Source organism: Xenopus tropicalis, chromosome 4 (assembly GCF_000004195.4).
Source record: "Xenopus tropicalis strain Nigerian chromosome 4, UCB_Xtro_10.0, whole genome shotgun sequence".
NCBI lineage: Eukaryota > Metazoa > Chordata > Amphibia > Anura > Pipidae > Xenopus > Xenopus tropicalis.
In genome coordinates, this window is record NC_030680.2 from 105,295,366 (window position 1) to 105,318,901 (window position 23,536).

Genomic DNA, 23,536 nt, shown 5'->3' on the forward strand with positions numbered 1-23,536 from the left:
ACTGATTTTTGCATAATGAAAGAAATTGTAATTCTACAATTTTATAGTATACCGTCATTTAAGATTTTCAGTGCTAAGTCATTTGTACATGTAATTGTTAGTGAAAGCAGAATTTATAGCCATACACTGACTAGTTCTGATGCCAATTTTACAGTGTATGCAAGAACAGAGTGTATTGTGCTCTTCTATAAATCTATACCCTGCACATTATTTTTATTCTATTATTTGGGAAAGGCTATGGCGTAGCTTCTTAGCCACTTAAAAAGAATAAATATTTGAGCAAATCAAATTCCCCTTGAATTTAGTGGGTCATCTGCAGCAAGGAAGTATGGTTACAGTTCCACAATTGAAGCAATCTGAGGTAATGGAGAAGTACCTAGCATGTAATATTTGCCAGTCTTGTTCATGATAGTGGATATAAAGCTTATCCAGGGTGACATGAAGCTTATGTAATAGGACTTGTTACCAGTATATGAACAGCAGAATTTCCACTTGCCCAAAAATAATGCACAGGTCAGTAGCCCCTGAGTAAAGTGCACATCTGTGCAGGGAGGGCTTCCTATACGTGTTACTTCCTAACATGGCTGTGTCGGAAGTGTTTAATGGTACTGCTTACCAATTTAGCAGTATAAAACTACTGATACAAGTGCCGACTCACTTGTGTGTCTAGGGGTACGATGATAATCTTTAGGCTCGTAGTATTTATAGAAAAATAGGTATATTTATTGCTTGTTCAAATGAATAAGATACAACATAGGTATAGTTAAATAAGAATAGAAGCATAGGGAACCAGCATAAGATGTTACAAAGCTGTCCCTCAATCCTGAAGTTGGGAAGGAGAACGCTACACTGTGAAAACAGTTGTGGGATGGCACACGCTGAGCCAGCGATTTCGGAAAATTGCCGAAGTTGCCTCGCGAGCCATTTTCGCCGATTTGCCGACTTATATTTTCGCCGGTGGGATGGTAGTTCGGGAGATTAGTCGCCCGTGACAAGGGAGATTTGTTGCAGGCGACTAATCTCCCCGTGTGCCAGAGCCCTAAGTCTAAACATCCAGGGTCTCTTATCTACCTTTTCCTGTGAAAATCACACCTCCACAAAACGTGGCTTTGAGGTTTTACAGCCCCACTATTGTTTACACATAAGCAAATTGCATGCAACCCCCTGACAATGTAAGTTGTAAGCTATTTACAATATAATGACAGCGTTCTCCTTGTGTTAAACATTACCTACAGTATATTACGAGATATAATATTATGACCCCCCCCCACACACCGCCTACAGGCTGCAGTAAGTGTTTTTATTGAATTTTTTTTTATAACCAGAGAATAAAATATGGCTGGTTATGTGGTAATTTTTTTTTTACATCAAAAAAATTCTAAACAACTTCCCAATATACATTAATAAAAAAAAGATTGACTTTTTTTTAATTGTTATTTGTAAATATGATTGTCACTGAAATCAGTATAAAAAAGAGGTCAGACAATTAGCAAACCAGGAGACCTGATTGTTACATTACTTGAGACTAATTGTACATACTGTATAAGCCATTCTTCTTCTGAAGAACACAAGGGAAAATCTAAAGACACTACAGGTCTCACTTAAAGGGCAACTCCACCCAAACAAAGTAAACATAATTTCAGGTAACTTTGCAATATGCATCAATTAAAAAAATATCCAGCCCAGGGCCGGAACTAGGGGTAGGCAGAAGAGGCAGCTGCCTAGGGCGCAACGATTGAGGGGCGCCAGGCAGGAGCCTCTCCTGCCTACCCCTAGTGCTACTTTGTCATTGCCTCAGCCGCTTGTCATTAGCGGCGGAGGCAATGACCGATCTAATCTCCCCGCCCCCCCCTGCAACGCCTCCTGTGCTTTGGCGCGCATGCGCCGTTCGGGGGGGCGGGGAGGTGGGCGGAGTTGGCCGACCAGGTTGCCTAGGGTGCCCGCCCCTGATCCAGCCTTTTCATGATTTGTAATGTAATAATATGGTTTGGAACAACCAAAGCTACCTAATCCTGGCACCCTGTTCTCCTGCTGATCTGACTGACTACTTTGAGACTACTACCTTTGTAAATGTAACAGTAGTCGACTTGCTTAGTGTCATCACTACTTTATATGGTATAATGAAAGGCACAAGTTTCACAGGCCATTTTAATATCCAGAACAGCTTGCAGTAACAATGCACAAGCCCTCACAATAAGGTCCTTGCGTTTTATGCCTGCACAGATATGGCTGATACTACAGACAGATGTGTCTGCAAGAATGTAAAGTTATTATTGTTTATTATTGTTTAGTGAGCTTTGGCACATACGAGTTCCATTTATAAAGCCATTAGTTATTCCTTGCAGGAATGTAGGAATGCAGTATTGGAGGGGATTCACATAGCACCGGGGAATAATGGTTGAACAGGAAATTCCATAAAATGTGCAGTTATGTGGAGCCTGGTAAAGGAATAACATGCAGGAAGCAGTTCAAATATTCGCTGAAGCTTTCAATGTGGGTTTGGTGGCTAAATATACATTGTTATAAATACAAGTGAAGCACCATTTACTTAATTAAGACTGCTTTGTTTTAGCAGAGTCCTGTATAAACAGATAAGCAGGGTGGTATGACACATTACATGAACTTTATTGTTTATGTTTTGTACATGTAAATGAAACATTTCAAAGCACTATGGATACAGCAACAAATTAGCATTAACAAAGTATCTATAGGAGTTTCATATCTTAACAATAAGCCCTTTGCATGTTTGGAGCTGTACTTTGTTGTGTTGTGTTAAAAAACACAGGGCTTGTCGGTTGCAGAAAGTTAACAGGGGGAAACGTGTAAGGACACCTTAAAAATAAACATTAAATAAAGTGGCCATTAGAACATTGTTTATATTAGTCAAGTCACACTACTTAGCTTGTGAACAGGCCTAAAGAGAACACATAATATTTGCAGATATTGCTTAGACTTTGCACAATAAAGCTGGTACCATTATGCATATTCATTAGGTTTCATATGCATTAACACCCCTAAATTTTAAATTACCATGTTTAAATTATTATAGTTATGTTATGTTTAAATTATATTGCTAGATCATTAATGCAAGTGATTCTCTATTTCTGAGTAAAAAAAAAGGTAAGAAAAGCTTTTCAGATTAGTTCTCTGGCTTGAGTTTGAGGGATTAGTTCTCAGTGGCACCGCCTAGCTTTGCAGGCCTGCCAGAAGGTAGACAAAATAGCTGCAACTGGTAAATATAGGGCCTATGACCCATTCACCAAACGCATACAGTAGATATTGTTTAGGTTTATGCTTACTACAACAGGGAAGATACATTCGGCTAATTCTGCAAATCTTGACCAATCATTTCTGAAAGCTGCAAATGTGTTGGTCTCAACTTTTGAACCTGTTGATAACTCTGCTTTATCAATGACTTATTGTTGGCTTCCCTGACCAGTTACCGATTAAGTAGATTACGTTAAGTAATTTGGGCATCTGCCAAAAGAGCGCTTTATGATATATAATGGTTAATCTTGTTTCTCAATTGGTGCGTGATATAATAGTGTGGGACCTGTTATCCGGAATGCTTGGACGTAGTGTTTTCTAGATCAGGGATATTTCTGTAAATACCCATACTAAAAAATGAATTTTAATGTTAATTCAGATTTTAGTAACATTAGTTTAGAGTATCACTAGCAATGGCAGTAGTGTGTCCCATCACAGCTTTGGTCACCAACATAAAATAAGCAATGGTGCATACTCCATGCTGCATATATATATATATATATATCTGTGTGTGTGTATTCATACATACATTTATATATTACAGCTTAAAAGTAGCCAAACACCATACAACTATCCCATCGTATTAAAATTCCCATTCCCATTAGTTTACAAAATTGTGCCTTTGATTTCAGTCGTGTTTCTTTCAGTAATACAGTCGTTTTGCACCATTTTTACATTTTGTTTGATGTACCTGAATAGAAGAGAGAAAAAACACTAACTTAAGTATGAATACATTCCTTTTAGCACTATGGCAAGTTTGGGCAAACAGAGTCCTTTGTGGCCTCAATAGTTTTCTGCTGATCACTTTTGCTTGTTGCAGTAGGAAGGCAAACATAAGTCTGGAAATGTTTTTGAAAAGAAAGCCCTGAAAAAATGCACCACTCTTTTGTATTCAGGTTGAGGAGCAGTAGGGGGGCCCTATGCAGAAAGAATACTTATGAAAGCATTAAGAACAGGCTGAGATAAGACGTAAAGCTTCAGAGACCTTCATCATTAGCAGCTAGTGGTGAAGATTAGTGATTCTACCATAGGATTAGTGATGGAAAGAGTGCCAGTGTTGGTTAATTGTTCATTAATGCTTCTAAAATAGGCTGGCTGTAGTGAAAATTATTTTGGTCTGTTCTCACAATGCTGTGCCTTTGTGTGTCCTTATCAATGCCTGTTTTGAAGTAAAAAGAACATCAGTCTTCATGCACCATCTTGGGCCTGTCCTCAGTAACATCTGCTGTACTGGTTTAACTTATCTAAACTGCTTGAGTGGCATCTGTAAGCTCAGGAGGGAGAGGGTATAATACTGTTATACTAAACATTGCAGCACAAAGAACATTTTTTGCCTGAATAAACATATTTTAATGGTTAATAATTAAAATCCTTATATTAGTAATATGGCATAGACCTGCAACTTTTAGAAAGTATTCTCTTGGATCAGTGATACATTTTTTTACTAAACTGCTATTGTAAATAAAAAACGCAAAACGGTTTACTTTAACATGCACATTTGCATGTGTATCTGTATGTATATATGTATCTGTATGTATATATGCATCTATATCTAGAGTCAAACTGTAGCAGAATAAATATCTGGGATGTGCAAAGATCTATGCATTCTGCTACTGCCCCTGGTGGCAACCAAGCTTATATCAATACACTCATGTCTTGTATGTCTGTTACGCACACTATAATAAAGATATAGGATCTTATATATATATATATATGTAGGATCTTTTATCCGGAATGTTTGGGACCTAGGGTTTTCCACATAAGGAAGCTCTGCATAATAATTGCTACAAATCACTGTTAAAATTCAATGTTAATAAATAGGAATGTTTTGCCACCATTTAATGCATCTTAGTTGCCCTCAAGTACAAGGTACTGTTTTAATATTAGAGAAAAAGAAAATCATCTTTAAACATTTACATTTAATTATTAAAATTGAGTCTATGGGAGATTGCCTTTCTGTACTTCGTAGCTTTCTGGATAATGGGTATCCAGATAAGGGATCCCATACCTGTATGAGCAAAAAAAGAAATCATCATACTGTAGTGTAATTAAGAACAAGCAAAGTGTATTATACTGATATAATTCTTCAATATTTAATATAAATCTTGGTGAAAAAGGTCACTACTATTAAATAAATACTGCACAGATTGGAGATGGCGTATTTAATAATAGCCTGTTAGCATGTACTACTCAACCATAAAGAAGAATAAGTGCTAAGATCATTTTATTATTTATATAGCACCATCACACGTTACAGAGTAAAGGGATACAAATACAAGATGAAACAGTTAACATATACAGACAAAAGTGATTCCCAGTTACATTGGATATTGTTAGGAGACAGTGGGGGGGGGGGGGGGGCTGCTTGCAAGAGATCACCACTCACAAGGTTTAGGGCTACTCTTGAAGTGGCCGGTACAATTAGAAATATTAATAGCATTGCTAAGTATTCAAATATTTATTTTATCATTTTCCCCTATTTATAAATTCTACTTGGCTGGTGAATTTATAAGCCAACCCCCCAACAAGGTGACATCATAACACAAAATACTATATAAGGGTGAAGACATACAGCGCTACTTAGTAGCAGCTACTTATCACAGCCACTAAACACCAGAAAATACCCTGCCATAGACAATACTGAGAATTGCTTTTGCTAAAACACACGTTGAGACAATTATCCGTAAATGATCAGCATTGTCTATTTTATTAGCCATGACAAGTAGTTATTACTAGTAGCTTCATGTGTCTTCACCTTAGGGCCGTGGCAGATGGGGAGATTAGTTGCCCGCGACAAATCTCCCTTGTCGCAGGCACCTAATCTCCCCGAAATGCCATCCCACCGGCGAGAATGTAAATCTCCAGTGGGATCGCATACGTGGCTCCTTGAGAGGAAACTTCTGCGATTTTGGCAATGCGTATGCGATCCCACCGCCGACTTACACTCTCGCTGGTGGGATGGCATTTCAGGGAGATTAGTCGCCTGCGACAAGGGAGATTTGTCGCGGCCGACTAATCTCTCCTTCTGCCACGGCCCTAAGGGTTACAAGAACAATGTTTCATGTGGTCTACACTTCCATGATGAAGGGAGGTGTAAACCCCTGTAACATTTTTCTTGAGTCAAAGCTGGCTAAATAAATCCCTTATTGCATGCAAGAAAAGGTGGGTTCTGTAATTTGGTTATTCTTTATGCACAATTGGAACATAGCAGTGTGTCCACAAGCAGCACCACCAACATTTGTTTCCACAATCTAAGGGGCAGATTTATCAAAATATGAGTTTAGAGCTCACCACAGAAAACTTCAGTCACATTCTATTCTTTCCTATGGGATGTTAGAAGCATATTTATCAGTGGGTAAAAGTTATAACTCACCATTTGATACATATGCTTCTAAAAATCCCTTAGGAATAAATAGAAATAGAGTGAGCTTTTCTGTGGTGAACTGCTCTCACATCATGAGAAATTTGCCCCTTGGAGGCACATTTATCAACATTTTGATTTTAGTGATTTTAGAGTTTAGTTATTTATTAAAAGTTACAAATATAAAAAACACAAACAAATTAAAATGTGGAACGAAAACAAAAAGAACACAAAAACCTCAAATTTTTCATTTTTGTAAGAATTTCCATGCGCTTACAAAGGAAAAAAAACCCTGAAAACCTCTAAAACCACAAAGGTATAGTTTTTCTTGTTTTTTTCACTTAATAAATAATACATTTTTAAAGCCTTCATGTAATTAGTAAAATCCACAATTTTAGCACTACAAACTTCAGTGAATGAGCCCCTTTGTGTGAGTTGTTCTTTCTGTATATTTCCTCCTGCATGATGCAATCTTGATTTAGGGGAATTTGTACACAATTGCAGAAAATATTTTCCTATTGGGAAAAAAATCAGCATGGAGTAAAAATACATGACAATTTTTACCATTTTTTTGCACTTTCCACATATTAATAATTGAATAATAAGAATGTATTTGTTATTCAGTAAAAATAAGAGAAAGGTCAAGGACCTGCATACTATCTATCTATCTATCTATCTAATTTACTATTAAATCAATTTCTAAATAATATCATTAGAAAATAATATATATTGAAATCTTGGTCTGTGTGAAACAACATATATAAATACACAAGCAGTATTGCTTTGGGTTTCAGCTGGAAAAAGAATTGTTTAATGAAATGTTCATGCCTGGGTACTGATAGGCTAATCATACAGGACAATTGCATTGTTAGTATTTGCTAGACACTGAATCCTTGGCTTCTGTCACTCACACACTCACATCACTGTCAGATAGCCTGACTGTACAATGCTGATTGTCCCTGGTGTTCAACTAGAGTGATAATGAATGTTTACAAGTGTTTCTGAGGTGCTTTACGTGAAGCAGGGCAGTAGATTTCTTGTTTGCTTTCCTCTGGAGATCCCTAATGTAGGTATCCTGCACTCAGTATCATGACCGCAGCACCACATGCAGGAAAAGAACAAGGAATCAAAAGCCACAATTAATGCTAACAAATTCAGTTGACTTGCTTGTTCAGTCGTTCTTTTCAACTGGATTTTTTTTATATTTAACATAAAATGGATCAAATGGATAAAGTATACAATCATTTTCTTGTGAACAAAACTAAACAACATGAAGAATGTAAATTAATAAATGGGAACTGTTTGTTGAACGGGCAGTATGTTAATGTGTCATTTTTTTTAATATTACAGGTATACGATCTATTATCCAAAATGCTTGTGACCTGGGGTTTTTCCCAAATAAATAATCTTTCCATAATTTGGCCCACTAGACAATAAGCTAAAAATCATTTAAATAGTGGATTTTTGTGCAGCTTATTTGGGATCAAATACAAAGGGCCTCATTGACTTGGTTGCCTCAGGACAGCACTGAGCCCTGAGACACCCCTGGATTAATCATTCCACAGAGTTTTTACTGCTCCAGAGTCCTGTCTTAATAACCTTTACTCTTCTCCAGCCCATACTTATGATGGCAGTGTTAGGGCAGTGGCACATGGGGAGATTAGTCGCCCGAGATAAATCTTAACTACAATGGGCAACTAATCTCCCCGACATGCCATCCCACCAGCAAGAATATAAATCCTCGCAAGTGTCACGTATGCCATCCCACCGGTCATTTATATTCTTGCCAGTGGGATGGCATGTCAGAGAGATTAGTCACTTGAGGTAGGTAAGATTTATCGCGAGCGACTAATCTCACTATGTGCCACTGCCCTTGTGTGTGGCTGTTTGTCCATAAAAACCCCCCAATGAATCATGACTTGGGCAGGGCCAAATACCTGCCCTCCTTTTGCCCCAAGCTACTGGCCTAGAAATAATCATCACTTACAGCTTGCCCTTCGATTGGAAAATGTATTGGCCACAGCTTTATTACATAACATAAGCAATAAAATACATAACCATAAATATAAATAACAAGTAAATAATAACAGTATTAACAAGTATATTAACAAATACTAAACAGTAATCCTTCCCGCTCTGAAGTCCCTGGCAATGGACCAAACTAAGTGCATGACAACCGTACCGGCCACCAGCCTCTCGTGCCTTCCAGCATGGTGGGTACGCAGGGTTGCATGCTTCAACCAAGGTATCAATATAACGTAACACCTCCCAGAGACCCATCGCTCTTAGAGAGGAAACATCCAGAACCATGTCCCATTGAACAAGTGGGACTTGCTAAACTCGGCACTGCCAACAAAATTTATCTCCATTGCCAGGGACCCGCCGCCCGGCTGTGACAACGGGCCATCCTCCCTTAGCTTCTTGCTTCACCATATCCCCAAAATACTCACCTTCTTGGGTCAACTTAACCTGTATCCCATTACCCAGGCCACATTTGTGACAACTAACACAAAGGGTAACAATGGGAGGGCAGGTGGGACTCCGTTTTCTCTTTCCAAAATGGATACCCTCCTTAACCGTGCCTGCTTCAAATCCCATATGCTCCACCCCCCAAATGCTAAATACTAAGCCCCAACTATTAACCCCTGTCTGGCAGTTTGTCCCGTCCAGTCATGAGCCCTTTTCCAGCAATTGCTGTATCGGGCTTCCCTTTCTTGTGATATGTAGTTAATTCCATTTTATCTCAGCAGTTTGTGTTCCAGCTGAGGACATGATTTTGAATGGCTTTGTCTGGATAGTTATCACCATTAGTGATGAGCGAATCTGTCCTGTTTCGCTTCACCAACAAATTCGCGAATCTTTAAAAAGATTAATGAAATGGCGAAAAATCCGCGAAACAGTAAAAATGTCACGTCAAAAAAAATTGTTGCGCTCGTCAAAAAAACGTTGCGCGCTATTTTCTTTGCCGTGCAACAATTTTTTTTTTATGTGGGTGACAATTTTTTGCAGCATGACATATTTTTACACAGAAATTCACCGCAAATCCATGCCTGGTGAATTATTTCGTCCATCACTATTCATCATATATTGTTCCTAGATACCTATGGACGCGTGTCTATTTTGTGTTTTGCTAATCACTAATTAATATTGCTTGTAAATTATAATGACTGTTAAAGGAGAACTAAAGCTCAGCAAACATTTAGGGGACCATTTACGAACACTCCGATATTTTTTTTCGGATTCGGATTTTTACAGCTAAAAATTGAGGAAACAAAAAAGCTGCAACATTTTTGAGATTTACTATGCCATGTAGAAGTCAATGGCAGATGTCTCTTCCTGAAAGATCCTTCTTTTGATTCAACTTAGCATCAACTTCCATAATAGATATAACCATACTTTCTGTTAATGTTTTTATGATTGCAACAGGAGCACAGAGCATACTGAGCATGTGCAGTGCCACTGGCACTCAAAAGAAAAGTCTAGCAAGATCCAACACATTCTAATGAGTTCATACATATTTAGTTAAGATAAAGGCATCAGTTTTTTTTCTGATAGGCACAAAAGTTATAATGAATTTAAAAATATGAATTCTTTTGCAACAGTTGATCCTCGATAAAGCAACACCTTAATTTTAAATAATTTTTCAAATAATCTGCTTGATTTCACCTGTGATTTCCTACAAATATATCAGTTATGTTGGCATTGATAATATCCATAATAGACAATATGACTATACATTAAGGCAGACACTATAATTTGCAACAGAGATTAGCAAACAAGGTATTAAAAGTGTGATAAAGGCAGGTTCTTCCATATAAGTGTTATTTCTGAATTAATTTAGCATTTAGGGGCAAATTTATCAAAATGTGAGTTTAGAGCTTAATACATAAAAACTCATCCACTTTCTAATTATTCCTATGGGATTTTTAAAAGCATATTTATCAATGGCCGAAAATTAGAGTTCAATAAGAAATTTAGCCGGCACAACGAGTGTGATGCAAGCGGGGCTTAGCCCCTGCATGTTTATTCAAGACAGCAAATTAGAGCAGCATAAATTAGAGTTCACCATTTGATAAATAAGCTTCTTAAAATCCCATAAGAATGAACAGAAAGTGGGTTTTAATTTATTAAGCTCTAAACGCACATTTTGTTAAATATGCACCTTAATATCTAATCTTTTAGAGTCTAAGAAAGGGCTAGTTGATGGAGCATGTTTATGATAAACTAGAGCAGGGGGTAGGCAAATGTTTAGGCTCAGGGGCCACATTGACTTTTAAAATTTGACAAACGGGCCGGGCCAGTGCTTACATGCAGTCTTGACGCCAAGTCTCGCGGGATGAGACTTGCGGAGTCGGGACAAAGCAAGACACACCAATCCTCGGGGGCCGGATTAAAAAGACCAAAAGGCCGGACGTGGCCTGCGGGCCGTAGTTGCCCACCTGAACTCCTAAAGTTTAATGGGATAAGATGATGTTACCATAGATGCCCAGGTAGAAGAAATCTTTAACATGGAGCAACTGTTGATAAAAGTGCTACTCTGTCCTAACGTCTCTTGTATTTATGTATGTTTAACTTTATTGATAAAGCACCACAAGGGTACGCAGTGCTGTACAAAATACAAAATTACACAGAGGGAGGACAAGTGTTATAATAAATAAATACAAGAAATATATCTAAATTCACAGGGAATAAGTGCCATGTGGTATGAGGCACAGTAGAAAGGAGGTCCCTGCCCCATACAGATTACAATCTAAGTGGTTGGGTAACATACAGGCACAAATTGGAAGGTAAGAGTGCACTAGGTATGGGCATTTGCCCTTAAGTGCAGGACTGGGCAAAATAATGTTTTAGTGCTCCAGAAGGTAACAGCTGAGTTTTTTCTTAAAGAGAGTGGGTGAGTTTTCCCTACGGAGGGATTCAGGGATAGAGTTCCAGAGGTAAGGAGCAGCGAGATAGAAAGGTTTAAGACGAGAGAGCGCAGTGGGTGTGGATGGTGTAAAAAGACGGAGGCTCTGAGAGGAGCGGAGGAGACAACCAGGAACATGCAGGGAGACCAGTGAAGAAATGTAGTGAGGAGCAGAGGCATGAAGAGCTTTGAATGTAAGCAGAAGGATTTTGTAAGCTATCCTTTGCTTAACAGGCAACCATGCTAGAGAGCTTAAGTGAGGCTGAGCTGGATCCCTCTTAGGAGAGAGCAGGAGGATCCTGGCAGAGTTTAAGATTGATTGCAGGGGAGAGAGGTGGGAGTCTGGGAGGCCGGATAGTAGGAGATTGCAGTAATCTAAGCGGGAAAGGGCATGGATTAGTGTTTTAGCTGTTACTTGTGAAAGCAAGGGTCGTATCTTGGCACTCTTGGTTGGAGATACAAGTCAGTACAGAAAGTCTGGTTCAGTTGACTGTGAATATGTAGGATATGAAAAGGTAGAAGAGTCATCAAGAATTCCACAAAGGATATGTGTATATGACAAGATGTCATCCACTCTGCAATGGTTAGAGTCCATTAATCAATCTGCTTTAAACAAGTGATTATTTATACTAGTAGAACAACATCAAATTGGTATTTGTGAATGATTAGTTGTGACTTATTTAAATCCACTTATCCTCTTAAGGGGAAATGTACACACAATCTAAAACATGTACTACAAAAAAAAATTAATAGTAAATGGAAAAGCTATTCTAAAAAGTGGGAAAGATGTGCATAATAAAGGCAGCCAGTGTGTTTAATGATAGCCACAAGGAAAACATGAGCCTGTTTCTTGCATAGCCATTCCCCATTCCCCTGTACATAAAAAACAAATCAAAGAATAGGTAATTGTTCCACTAAAAAAATGAAAAGTGTTTTCCTTGAATATTTCTATATCTGCATGAATAACTACTAACAACTCTGAAAGGAGATGTCTCAGTTTGGCCTACCAATAGATGCAGTGCAGAGTCCCCACACATATAATCCCACTAACACAATGAAATCCTGGTGTGATATGTTTAATTATTCCCTAACGACTGCAAACGGTTCCCCGTCATAATTATCAGGTCAAATATCCACAAGCAAAAGTGGATCGGTTGTTTGTAGTCATGGCAAATATGATTAGCCTTCTCTCTTCAAGTTTTCCAAGTTAATAAGACAGAGGGGAGAACAGCAGTTAAATGACTTTCAGAAACTCAATCCATATGGGGCGCCAAAGAAATCAAAATCTATAAAAATAAAAAGAAACCAAGACCAGCAATTTATGTGTCAAGAAAAACTGAGAGAAGATTTTGACACTCTGATGTCTAGCAGATAGCACTTAAATCATTTTTCTCCAAACTTCAGTCATAAAGCTTCAAAGAGGTATAGCCATAATACAAATTTTAAGACTAAGAATTTGTGTTTGAAGTTATTTTATAGGATTTTGCTGTAAGGGCTCCAATTGATTTCTAGTAGGATAAAAGGAGAGAACTTTATTTTCGAAGCTTTGTCGGAAAAAGCTTTGCTTCCATTGGTTGTTTTGCCAATATACCTGGAGGCCATGATGATGTTGACACTGATATTATATGCCTATATGAAATGAGTTGAGTTTATACCTCCTGCTGTTTATGTTATGGTTAAAATCTGTCACAACCCTGGGAATGATTTATTAAATATTAAATAACACTAGACAAAAAAAAACCTGAAGATCTAGAAGCACAAATGTAGAATGTCTCATTAATAATCCATTAAAGGCTACATTTTGCTTTATTTTCACACTTTTTAATAAAAAAATACAATTGAAAATGGATCCATTTATAAAAAACTGAAGCTACACCCCTTGATGAATGTTAATTACATTAACAATGGAGCAGAACGTATAAGTATCTAACTCCAGGATTATGACAGTTTGATTTCAATGGAGGTAAGAGCGATGAGCAGACTACTTTGTTCTGGTTCATAGACGTCCCATACAGTTTTACATAATAGCTTCAAGATGGCAGACGCCCTTAACAAGTTTGCACAGTGGGAGTTGCCAACATGCAGCTGACTTCATTAACATGATTATTTCTTATTATTACTCACTGGGAATACAAAAGTAATGTCTGTGATTTACATGCTAACTCTCTGAACAAGTGAGAACCCAAAGCTTTTAAAACGACCCTCCATTTAAGCAGATGATGGATAGACTGTAAATTTTAGGAAATGTACTTTAATAAGATAAATTGTACTAAAATTTTGACAAAAGCTGTGGTCCTCACATTGTATCTTCAGCTCACTGACCAGGTTAGCTAGTGCTCTAGCCTTTAAACGACATGTAATCCCCCCACAAAAATGTAATTAGCGAACAGCCTCTTTGTAATCTTTAAATATCTGCCAATCTGGTTGTTAAAAGATTAATAGTAAGGTTGCAGTTAGCTGCTGGTAACTGAGCATGCTCAGGTCTTCTCAACTCAGGTTACCAAACGCACTCTCCAGTCTAGCAGCCAATGCAGAGGTAGCAATGCTGGTTTCAAAATAAGTTCTGCCTTTGTAAGCCTGCATTCTTCATTGCATGAACTTTACAGAGCACTCATGCTGTTTGCAGATGTAAATGTCACTGATGATGTCAGAGGGAAAATGGGGGGGGGGGCGACCAACAGGGGCGGCCTTGGGGCACCCAGAACAGTAATCCGGCCCTGCCTCCAGTTGGACAGCCCTGGCTTTACACAATGCGGTAATCATGTCCTTTCCATCACATAGATCGTCTCTATTAGGTATTCATCCTGCTTCTGTTTTTCTGTGTACCTTTCTTAAAGTGATTTTGGCATCACATATTTCATATTCTTATAATAAAGTTTTTTCTTACTCAGTGTTTAACAGTTTTATTTTGTGGCACATTAGAGCTTTAGATTTCACATATTTATATAACGTAAAAATGGGATCTTTCTGTTTACTCTGCCTCAGTTGTACTTTTTATCTCTCCTCATTCCTAGGTTAATGGTACACGTAGTGTTTCATAGCCGGCATATTTCAGCTGGTGGAAATGCCCCAAAACTGCCTGTCACCACTTGTGACAGGTGTTTTTTTTCGGGCTGTACAGCTCAAATGTGCATTTCTGAGTTGAGAACCCCCTGTCATGAGCAATGATAAGCAGTTTCCATTCTTGTTAATGACAGGAGGGAAGGACTGATATTTGGCATTTCTCCACAGGATGTAATACGATGGTGGAGAGATGCTTCATGTGACATTAGCCTTCTTAAAGGAACAGTAACACCAAAAAATTAAAGTGTATAAAAATAATTAATATATTATATACTATTGCCCTGCACTAGTAAAAGTTGTGTGTTTTCTTCATAAACACTACTACAGTTTATATAAATACCCTGCTGTGTAGCCATGGGGGCAGCCATTTAAATTGAAAAAAGGAGAAAAGGCACAGGTTACATAAGAAGATACCAGATAAACTGTGTAGAATACAATGGGAATCTGTTACTTATCTGTTATCTGCTTATGTAACCTGTGCCTTTTCTCCTTTTTTCAATTTAAATGGCTGCCCCCATGGCTACACAGCAGCTATTTCTATTAACTATAGTAGTCTTTCTGAAGCAAACACACAACTTTTACCAGTGCAGGGCAACAGTACATTATATTTTAATTATTTTAAAACATTTTTATTTTTTAGTGTTACTGTTCCTTTAAATCAGCCACACGAATTTCAGGCAGCAGTATAGTAAATGTTAATGGACCTTAAGATAAAGATTCAGTTATCCTTCATTGTATTGTGGAAAAATAACTCACTAAGACTATATTTTTAAATAAAGCCCTAATGGCATGAATTCTAGAATCCATGCCATTAGGGCTTCATTTAAAAATCATGGTTTCTCATATTCTTGTTAGGCTTGTAATGTCCCATTACACTTAAACACACAGTGATTTACCCAACTTCTGTGAAGGCACCTCACTGAAGCAGATTGCTAACTCCTCCCCCCCCCCCCCCCCCCCCCCCCCCCCACTGGCTGCCCTGGCTGTTATAAAGCAGAGCATGACTTGTATTGTTTGCATACATGTCAGAAAGCTGATTTCTCCATAGAAACATAAAATGGCAATAACTTTTTAGAAGTAAATTATTATTTTTTTTGTTGAAAATACATCGCTTTAAATGTACAAGAATAAATTAAGAAGTTGGAGGCCAGACTGCACTGAAATCTTCTACAGAGTGCAGATGCTGCTTCCTAATAAGAGATAAATAGACCTAAGATTCTGAATATTGTACTGAGCTACTGAAAAAGATCTTCTTAACACAAGAAACTCAGTAAAGTATAAGGTGGGCAACACTGTTTCACAAATATACCTGGATGCCCGTAGATTTAAAGGAAAACTATACCTTCAGAATGACTAGTTAACCAACAGTTTATATCAGTGTTTTTCAACCTTTTTTGGGCAAAGGCACACTTGTTTCATGAAAAAAATCACGAGGCACACCGAAACGAGGTTTCGTACGATAATATCGGTGCGTGTATGGCCACCTTAACTCAAATATCCACCCAATTAAAGAAATTGGTTGCTATTGGCAATTGCACCTAAGCAGTCTAGCATCTATGTTCATAAATAAGCCCTAGGGTCTTTAGGTTTCCTCACACACTTTTTTTTATGATAAACTTGAGCACCACAGCTAATATCCTGTTGATTTCACAGAGAAATAGTAGAGAAGTAGTGTATGTATCTATATAAATTTGCAGAAATATAAAGTTCTGACCTGAGGCTGACTTTGGCTACTGGGAGTTGCAGTGGGGGGTGGGGTTAGAAAGCTGTAGGGAACCAAATTAGGTGTTAAAGGAACAGTAACACCAAAAAATTCAAGTGTATAAAAGAAATTCCAATATAATGTACTGCTGCCCTGCACTGGTACAACTGGTGCGTTTGCCTCAGAAACACTACTATGGTTTATATAAAGAATGCAGCTGTGTAGCCATGGGGGCAGCCATTCAAAGGAGAAAAGACTTAGCAGATAACAAATAAAACACTATTGTATTCTACAGAGCTTATCCGTTATCTGCTATGTAACCTGTGCCTTTTCTCCTTTTTTCCAGCTTGAATGGCTGCCCCCAGGGCTACACAGCATCTTATTATATATAAAATATAGTAGAGTTACTGTAGCAAACACACCAGTTTTACCAGTGCAGGGCAACAGTACATTATATTTAATTTACTTTAAAACTCTTTAATTTTTTGGTGTTACTGTTCCTTTAAGGTAGCCATACACGGTAAGATTTGGCAAGGTTGCCAAACAAGCAAATATTTCCACTTATATGTGGTCCCTGATCCGATGAAAAATCAAGCCTGTCCGATCGACATCTGGGCATTTTTTGGCCAGATCTTGGTCAGGGAGACCTGTCTGAGGGCCCCACACATGGACAGATCAGCTGCCAAATCAGTCTTAAGGATCCGAATCAACAGCTGAAATCTGCCCTTTAGGGTACTGCTTCTCCAATTTTTTAGAAATACTCAGCCTTATATTAGAAACACTACTGCTATCTTTTTAGCTATATCTATAACTGAGAATTTAAATGATCACCACACACACCAATAACAAGTGAGCTCTAATACACATTTTTAATTTTTTCATGCCAATACTACTCTCTGTTTTATGTAAAGGCTTGTGGTGGCATCTAGTCATGATACTAAACAGAGAAAACAAATCCAACACACTTACTAAAACTCTAACATTTCTCATTTTTTTTCTTTTTAAAAATTTTAATAAACTCAATTCCACAAATATCTGACATTTACTAAAAAATCTGAACTAAAAAAGTATGCATGGGAAAAAGTCACAGAAAAGTCATGAAACTGCAATTTTTTTGAATTGTTGCACCAAAACCTCCTATTTCGTTCAAAAACGTTGAAGCAAAAGAAGGATCCTTCAGGGACATCTGCTTTTGAATTCTACATATTCTTCACAAGTTTTAGATGGCAAATTGTCGGATTCGGATTTTTAGTCATTTTGTCAGCCAGTAAATCTTGAAAATTTGCAACTTTTTTAGTTCTAAAAAAATCCAGATCAGAGCCTAAGTAAATTGGCCCCCTAGACTAATCGGCCCACACCATACCCCACAAGTCATTATTCTGAATGCAGTATGATTTAGCTCCTTTGCAGTTTGGAACCTTTAAAATGAATATTAAAAGTTATATTTTAGAGTTAAGTGCACAAAAACCCCATCCATTACCAACAAAAGTAATAAGAAATTGGGCAGTATTGCTGCAGTGTGCCCAAGGTGTTCCAAGTAATCAATACAAATTAAGAAAGTGTAATGTTCCCAAGAAGGGGAAGTCCAAGAGAGATGTTTCTTGAGCAGGCCCAGACTGGCAATCTGTGAATTCTGCCAAAGGGGCTGCTGTAAGATGCCATAGGCAGTAACTATTTATTGGGCTGATAGGGGCTGTGTAGGCCTCTGTGTACTTGAAATGCCAGGGCCTATTTTGAATTCCATCTCAGACATATTCTTGAGTGTCTAACAGTAGCTGCTAATTAATTACAAGTTTAACATCCTATTTATGTCTTTGCAGTCACATAAAATGTTCCTTCTTGCACATTTACAATTCAATGCCCTCTATGAGTGGAGCCCAAAGAGGCCTAACATCACCCCAAACCTTTTATACACTAAGGGAAAAAAACCTTGGCATTTTACAGCATTTAAGTAGCTGCATTATCCCAGTTTCCATTTTTCCTAGTTGTTATTGCTATGCTGCTATGGCTGATTTCCTATACGATACAGGCAGATTCCACCATGTGTGGTTGTATATGCTCTTCTTTCTATATGTCTTATTCCTGCTGACAGGTACAACTGGCACCAGGAAAGGGCATCCTTGTCACAATGCTTCAGATAGGAGCAAGGGTTATGTGAACGGTGCCCTAAGAAGCACAATGTTGAACTTGTGGTTAGTACTTTGCGCTCATGTCTTTCTGATTAGAAATGATCCCTATTATATATTTGGGTTTTACACTGTATTTGCAGACATAGATTTGGCATACAACAGCCTATTTTCATCTTATGCCATTTCAACCTGAAAATCATTTCAAATGTTTTTAAAGATTCATAGAGTGAAAGCTTGCAGTGGATATTTGTTCAATGAGCCATTAATGATCCATCCTTTGAATGTTCCCTTTACTTGCTTGCTTACTTGTTTCTATAAGTATCTGCTCAGTTCATTTTGCTGTTTATTTTGAAGGCAAATTGTACTATTGTCTTGTTCCTGGTATATTTAGGTGTCATCTATGCGGTGCTAAATTAACCTTCCAAGATGATTGGCTTCTTTTTACTATAGAAAAACATATGTAGTCTCCATTTATACATATGTGTATGCATGAATGGAGGTAGGCTCTCAAACCATGCACATTCCATATGTCTATGCACTAATAGACTTTCAGTCTAAGCAAAACCCCCATGCAGCACTAAAATTAAACACTGTGAAATTCAGTGCAAAAAGAAATATACCTATGCATATTTTATGAAGTGGGTATCCAGTCTATGAAATGTTATTACCTACCCATTGTTTGCAGAGAGTGGGAATTGATATATACTTGACCTGCTGAATCAGAAATGCTAATGGCACCCAGGTCATTATGCTACCCATTGCCCTTCCATGTAGAACTGTACCCAACACAAGCACTACCTCAGCCAGCATCCTTTTTAACTTGAACAAAATACCTATGGCAGACATTGTTGTTGCTTGGTAGGTATCAATTATTAACACTTACACTGGAAATGCTGAGGGCCCACATGCAGAAGAGTAGGAGTAACTACTGCAAAAAGTATGTTTTCCATTCAAGGGAATGAAAAGCAGCTATTTTGTGGATATGGGCCTTTTAATTGCTGTTTTGCACCTGGAGAGGGGAGTGGGGATCACCAACACCTATATGCCATGATCCCAGTAAACCAATCAGTCTGCAGGGTCACTAAGTGTTCACTTAAACTTTAGCTTAGGCCACAACCAACGTAATGTCATCAGTATAGTATTTTTAGCACAAGTATAGTATTTATAGTACAATATAGTACAATATAAGTCCTGTTCCTATTAATCTACCTAAACTGGTGCCTATTTGCTTAGCTAAAATGTTTTTCTAATATGCTTCCATGCCATGACAGCAAATTAGACTGCATGGACAGTCACATGCATGGACACTTCTTTCCATTCTTCATAAACACTCATATCATGGAAGTAACAGCAACACATCTATAGCTATAATCCAGGTAGTTAGCCAAGAAGCTAATTTTTGACAATTTTTAAGGTACTCTAACCTTCACAAAACCAGGAAAGAATTCTGAAAACATCTGTTTATGAGTATCCCACTGGTAACAGTACTTCTGGAGCAATAACTAAATCACTTTCATACTCTTTCTCTGTGAAGCCATTAAGCCTAGAAACATGCTGTTTTTGGCAATACAGAAATCAAAGTGTCAGCACAGCAGAGACTATCTATGTTAAAGAAGAAAAATCCACAGGCTGCTTCAAATATAAACAAGGAACCCTGAAATTTTCCATCAATTTCTTTTCATGGCCTCCTGACATTTTCAACTTAAAACTATATTGCTTAACATCAAGGCACTCTGAGATAGCTCCGGTTGGCAAAGGTAATTTTTGAGAGAGAATCAACAGAAAAAGGTAATTTTTTGAGAGAGGTTTACAAGGAAAAGGTAATTTTCAGAACCGCTTCCTGCATGATTTGCTTTTATTTTGTATCATTTTAAGTAGCCCTAATGTCATTTATGGTGCACTCAGCCGCTCCAGCCACTCGTGCAAGTTTACTCAAACTAAAGCTTTAGATTTGTGTTATTGAAGAACAGAGAAGATCAAACAATGTTATTTCACTTGTATGTTCTACCAGTGTTTCATCGTTCAGGTTAACAAAATAAGGCAGACAAATATCTTGGCAGTATCCTAATTTAGTGTTGTTGAAAAAATGGCATCATTGACAGGCAATCTGATTGAGAAAGAGAATTATGCAGCAGCCGCAACTATATATTGTGTAGCTCTCCTGTAGATTTATATGAAAGCAGAATGATGTTTAATAGCTGATTTTAAGTCACTAAAGGCAAACTAAACAGGATTAGAATGTATGTTATTATATGTTATTTAGACAAGTGGAAGTACAACAAAACAGCCCAAACCTTTCATCTACTTATCTTCTGAAAGCTCTAATCTATCCAATGCAGATCATACAATCCTATTCTAATGGGCTATAATGAGGTCAAATAAAATTAGAAAGCCTTGTGTAGATTTGTTTTGCTTTGATTATATAATTTTCAAGAAGAAAAGGAAATAATACATACAAATGAAATACAATTGGATGCAAAATAAAAATAGAAAATGTACAAAATTCAATCTCAAATCAACAAAATTGGTGACTTAAAAGGTAAATATGCCTGTGTTCAACATGAGCACAATAAAAGGGGGTTGTTTAGAAATGTGTTGTTACCATTGTATGGAAGGAAAGCTATTGTTGATTAATACTACTACTACTACTAATAAATCGTGCACTTGCAGGATGATGGCTCTCAAGCTTGGCATAATATAGCGCTTTAAGAAAAATCTAGCTCTAGTATGTTCCAAACATATTTATTCGTAATTTCACCTTTTTTCACCAGCTCTACGGGGCAGGAACCTCCTTCCTACTGTCTCTCATACCACACGACACTTATTTCCTGTGCATTTATATGTATATTTATTGTATTTATTTATTATAACTTGTCCTCCCTGTGTGACATTTTGTATTTTGTAAGATTGTACAGAGATGCGTACCCTTGTGGCGCTTTATAAATAAAGTTATACATACATACCTATTGACGCTTGGTACCCAGGAATTGCAACCACCCTGAGCAAGGGTTCCTAGAGTGGGCTGCTGCAAAGCCTCAACAGACTTGCAGCCAAAAAAATCACATACTAATGCCATTTTACTGCTACACATGGGAAGCAATTTAATCCCAGTGTTAGTGGCAACATGCATCAATCGGTAAAAATGCACAATTGCATTTGTTTGGAAGCAACGGCTGCAAATGCATGGACTGCAATTCAATGCTAGGCTACAACACTGCACAATAGAAATAAAGCATGGTGATTTGAGTATGAAAATTGCACCTTTCACACTGAGCTGCTTTTGTAATTGAGTCTTATATTCTCTTATAACAGATTTTCAGCAAGTTTAAAAGTGTTTAGATCTTTCTGATATCTGGAAGTGCTATCAGAACAGAAATATATTTACTCATAGTTTCCCAGTTAGGGTGTCATGACTTCACCCCCCTAGGGCCAAACAATTGAATTACAATATAGGGCATAGGCACCACATCAACAAGCCAATATGGTCCCTGACTTGACAGAAAATCAAACCTGCCCAATCAAGATGGGCAGATAAGCTGCCAAATGGTTCTGAAGACCCAAATCGGCAGCTGAAATCAGCCTGTGTATGGCCACCTTAACAGCAAAATGGGACTGAAAATTATGCAGTATAACAAGGGACAAAGGCAGTAGTATGGGCACTTTTCAAGGTAGATGGCAGATATGACTAGCAATAAGTCTGATGTGGCAGCTATATTTGTATGTATGTATGTATGTATATCTTTATTTATAAAGCGCTACTTATGTACGCAGTGCTGTACAGTAGAATACATTAATACAAACAGGGTGTTAATAAGATAATAGATAAATACAAAGTATAATAATAAATACAGATAAATACAGCAGCAATAAGTTAAGAGTCGAGGACACAAGAGGAAGGAGGTCCCTGCCCCGTAGAGCTTACAATCTATATGGGAGGGGTAACTTACAGACACAAATAGGCAAATATAAGTGCTGTAGGTCACAGTGGGTGACATTACAATATAAGTGCCAGTTCCCAGATCAGGTGATATTTAAACCTGCTGTGTTTTTCTAGGGTATATTTAATAAAGGAAGATGTTAACTGGTCTTGTTTTAAAGCCAGAAATGATATGCCTCTGTATGAAAAGCAAAGTAAAGTGTTACAAATGTATGCCCATTTTGCTGTTGTTAACTACAACTTTGAGAATTCAGAAATGCTGTCCAAGATAATATTAGCAGTTATGCCACATAGGTTCTAGGAATCTTATGGTCTGTCTCATTAGACCTAGGTGGCACTTCCTGTAAAATCTGCCACAGCACAGGAAGTTCTGTTTTTCTCATGTGCTGAGTGCATTAGGTGAGTTCACATTGGGGATCTATTTTCCAGAAAGCGTGGGACCTGGGGTTTTCCGGATAAGAATTATTTTTATAATTTGGATCTTCATTCATTAAGCCTGCTGAAAATCATTTAAGCATTAAAGAAACCCAATCAGATTGTTTTGCTACCAATATGGATTAGTGTAGCTTAGTTAGGATCGAGTACAAGGTACAGTTTTATTATTATAGTGACAAAGGAAATTATTTTTAAAAATTAAAATTACTTTCTGAAAATTGACTCATTGGGAGATTGGCATTCCCTTATAAAAGGTTTTTAAAAGGTTTTTTTCAGTGAATATTGCTATTTAACATTTTGCAATGCAGGTTATGGCTGTAACAGGACAAAGTGGGAAAGACAGCATTCTGTCTATTCATTGGCTGATGTAAGCTAGCATGTATGTGTGCCCTTGGTTTGTGTGCGAGGGCAGACATACATATGCCGGTGCAACGTCAAGCAAACAGCCCCTTTAGAACTCACCATTCCCTGATTGTTCTCACCCCTACCCTCCTGTCACTCCTTTAAAATAAACAGGCATATTTTGGGATGGAAAGGCCACAGATCTTATTACAAATTAAGTAATGTTAACACAAATTAACTGTTTAAAAATAACTTTTACACAGGGTCGGACTGGTCCCCGGCGGCCCAGTCTGACCCTTGCCGACGCTCCCCCCAACTGACTGTTCCTCCCCTGACACGTTCAATTTATATGCGCTCGGGTGTGCTTGTCGGGTGGGGGCCCTGCAGGGGGCCC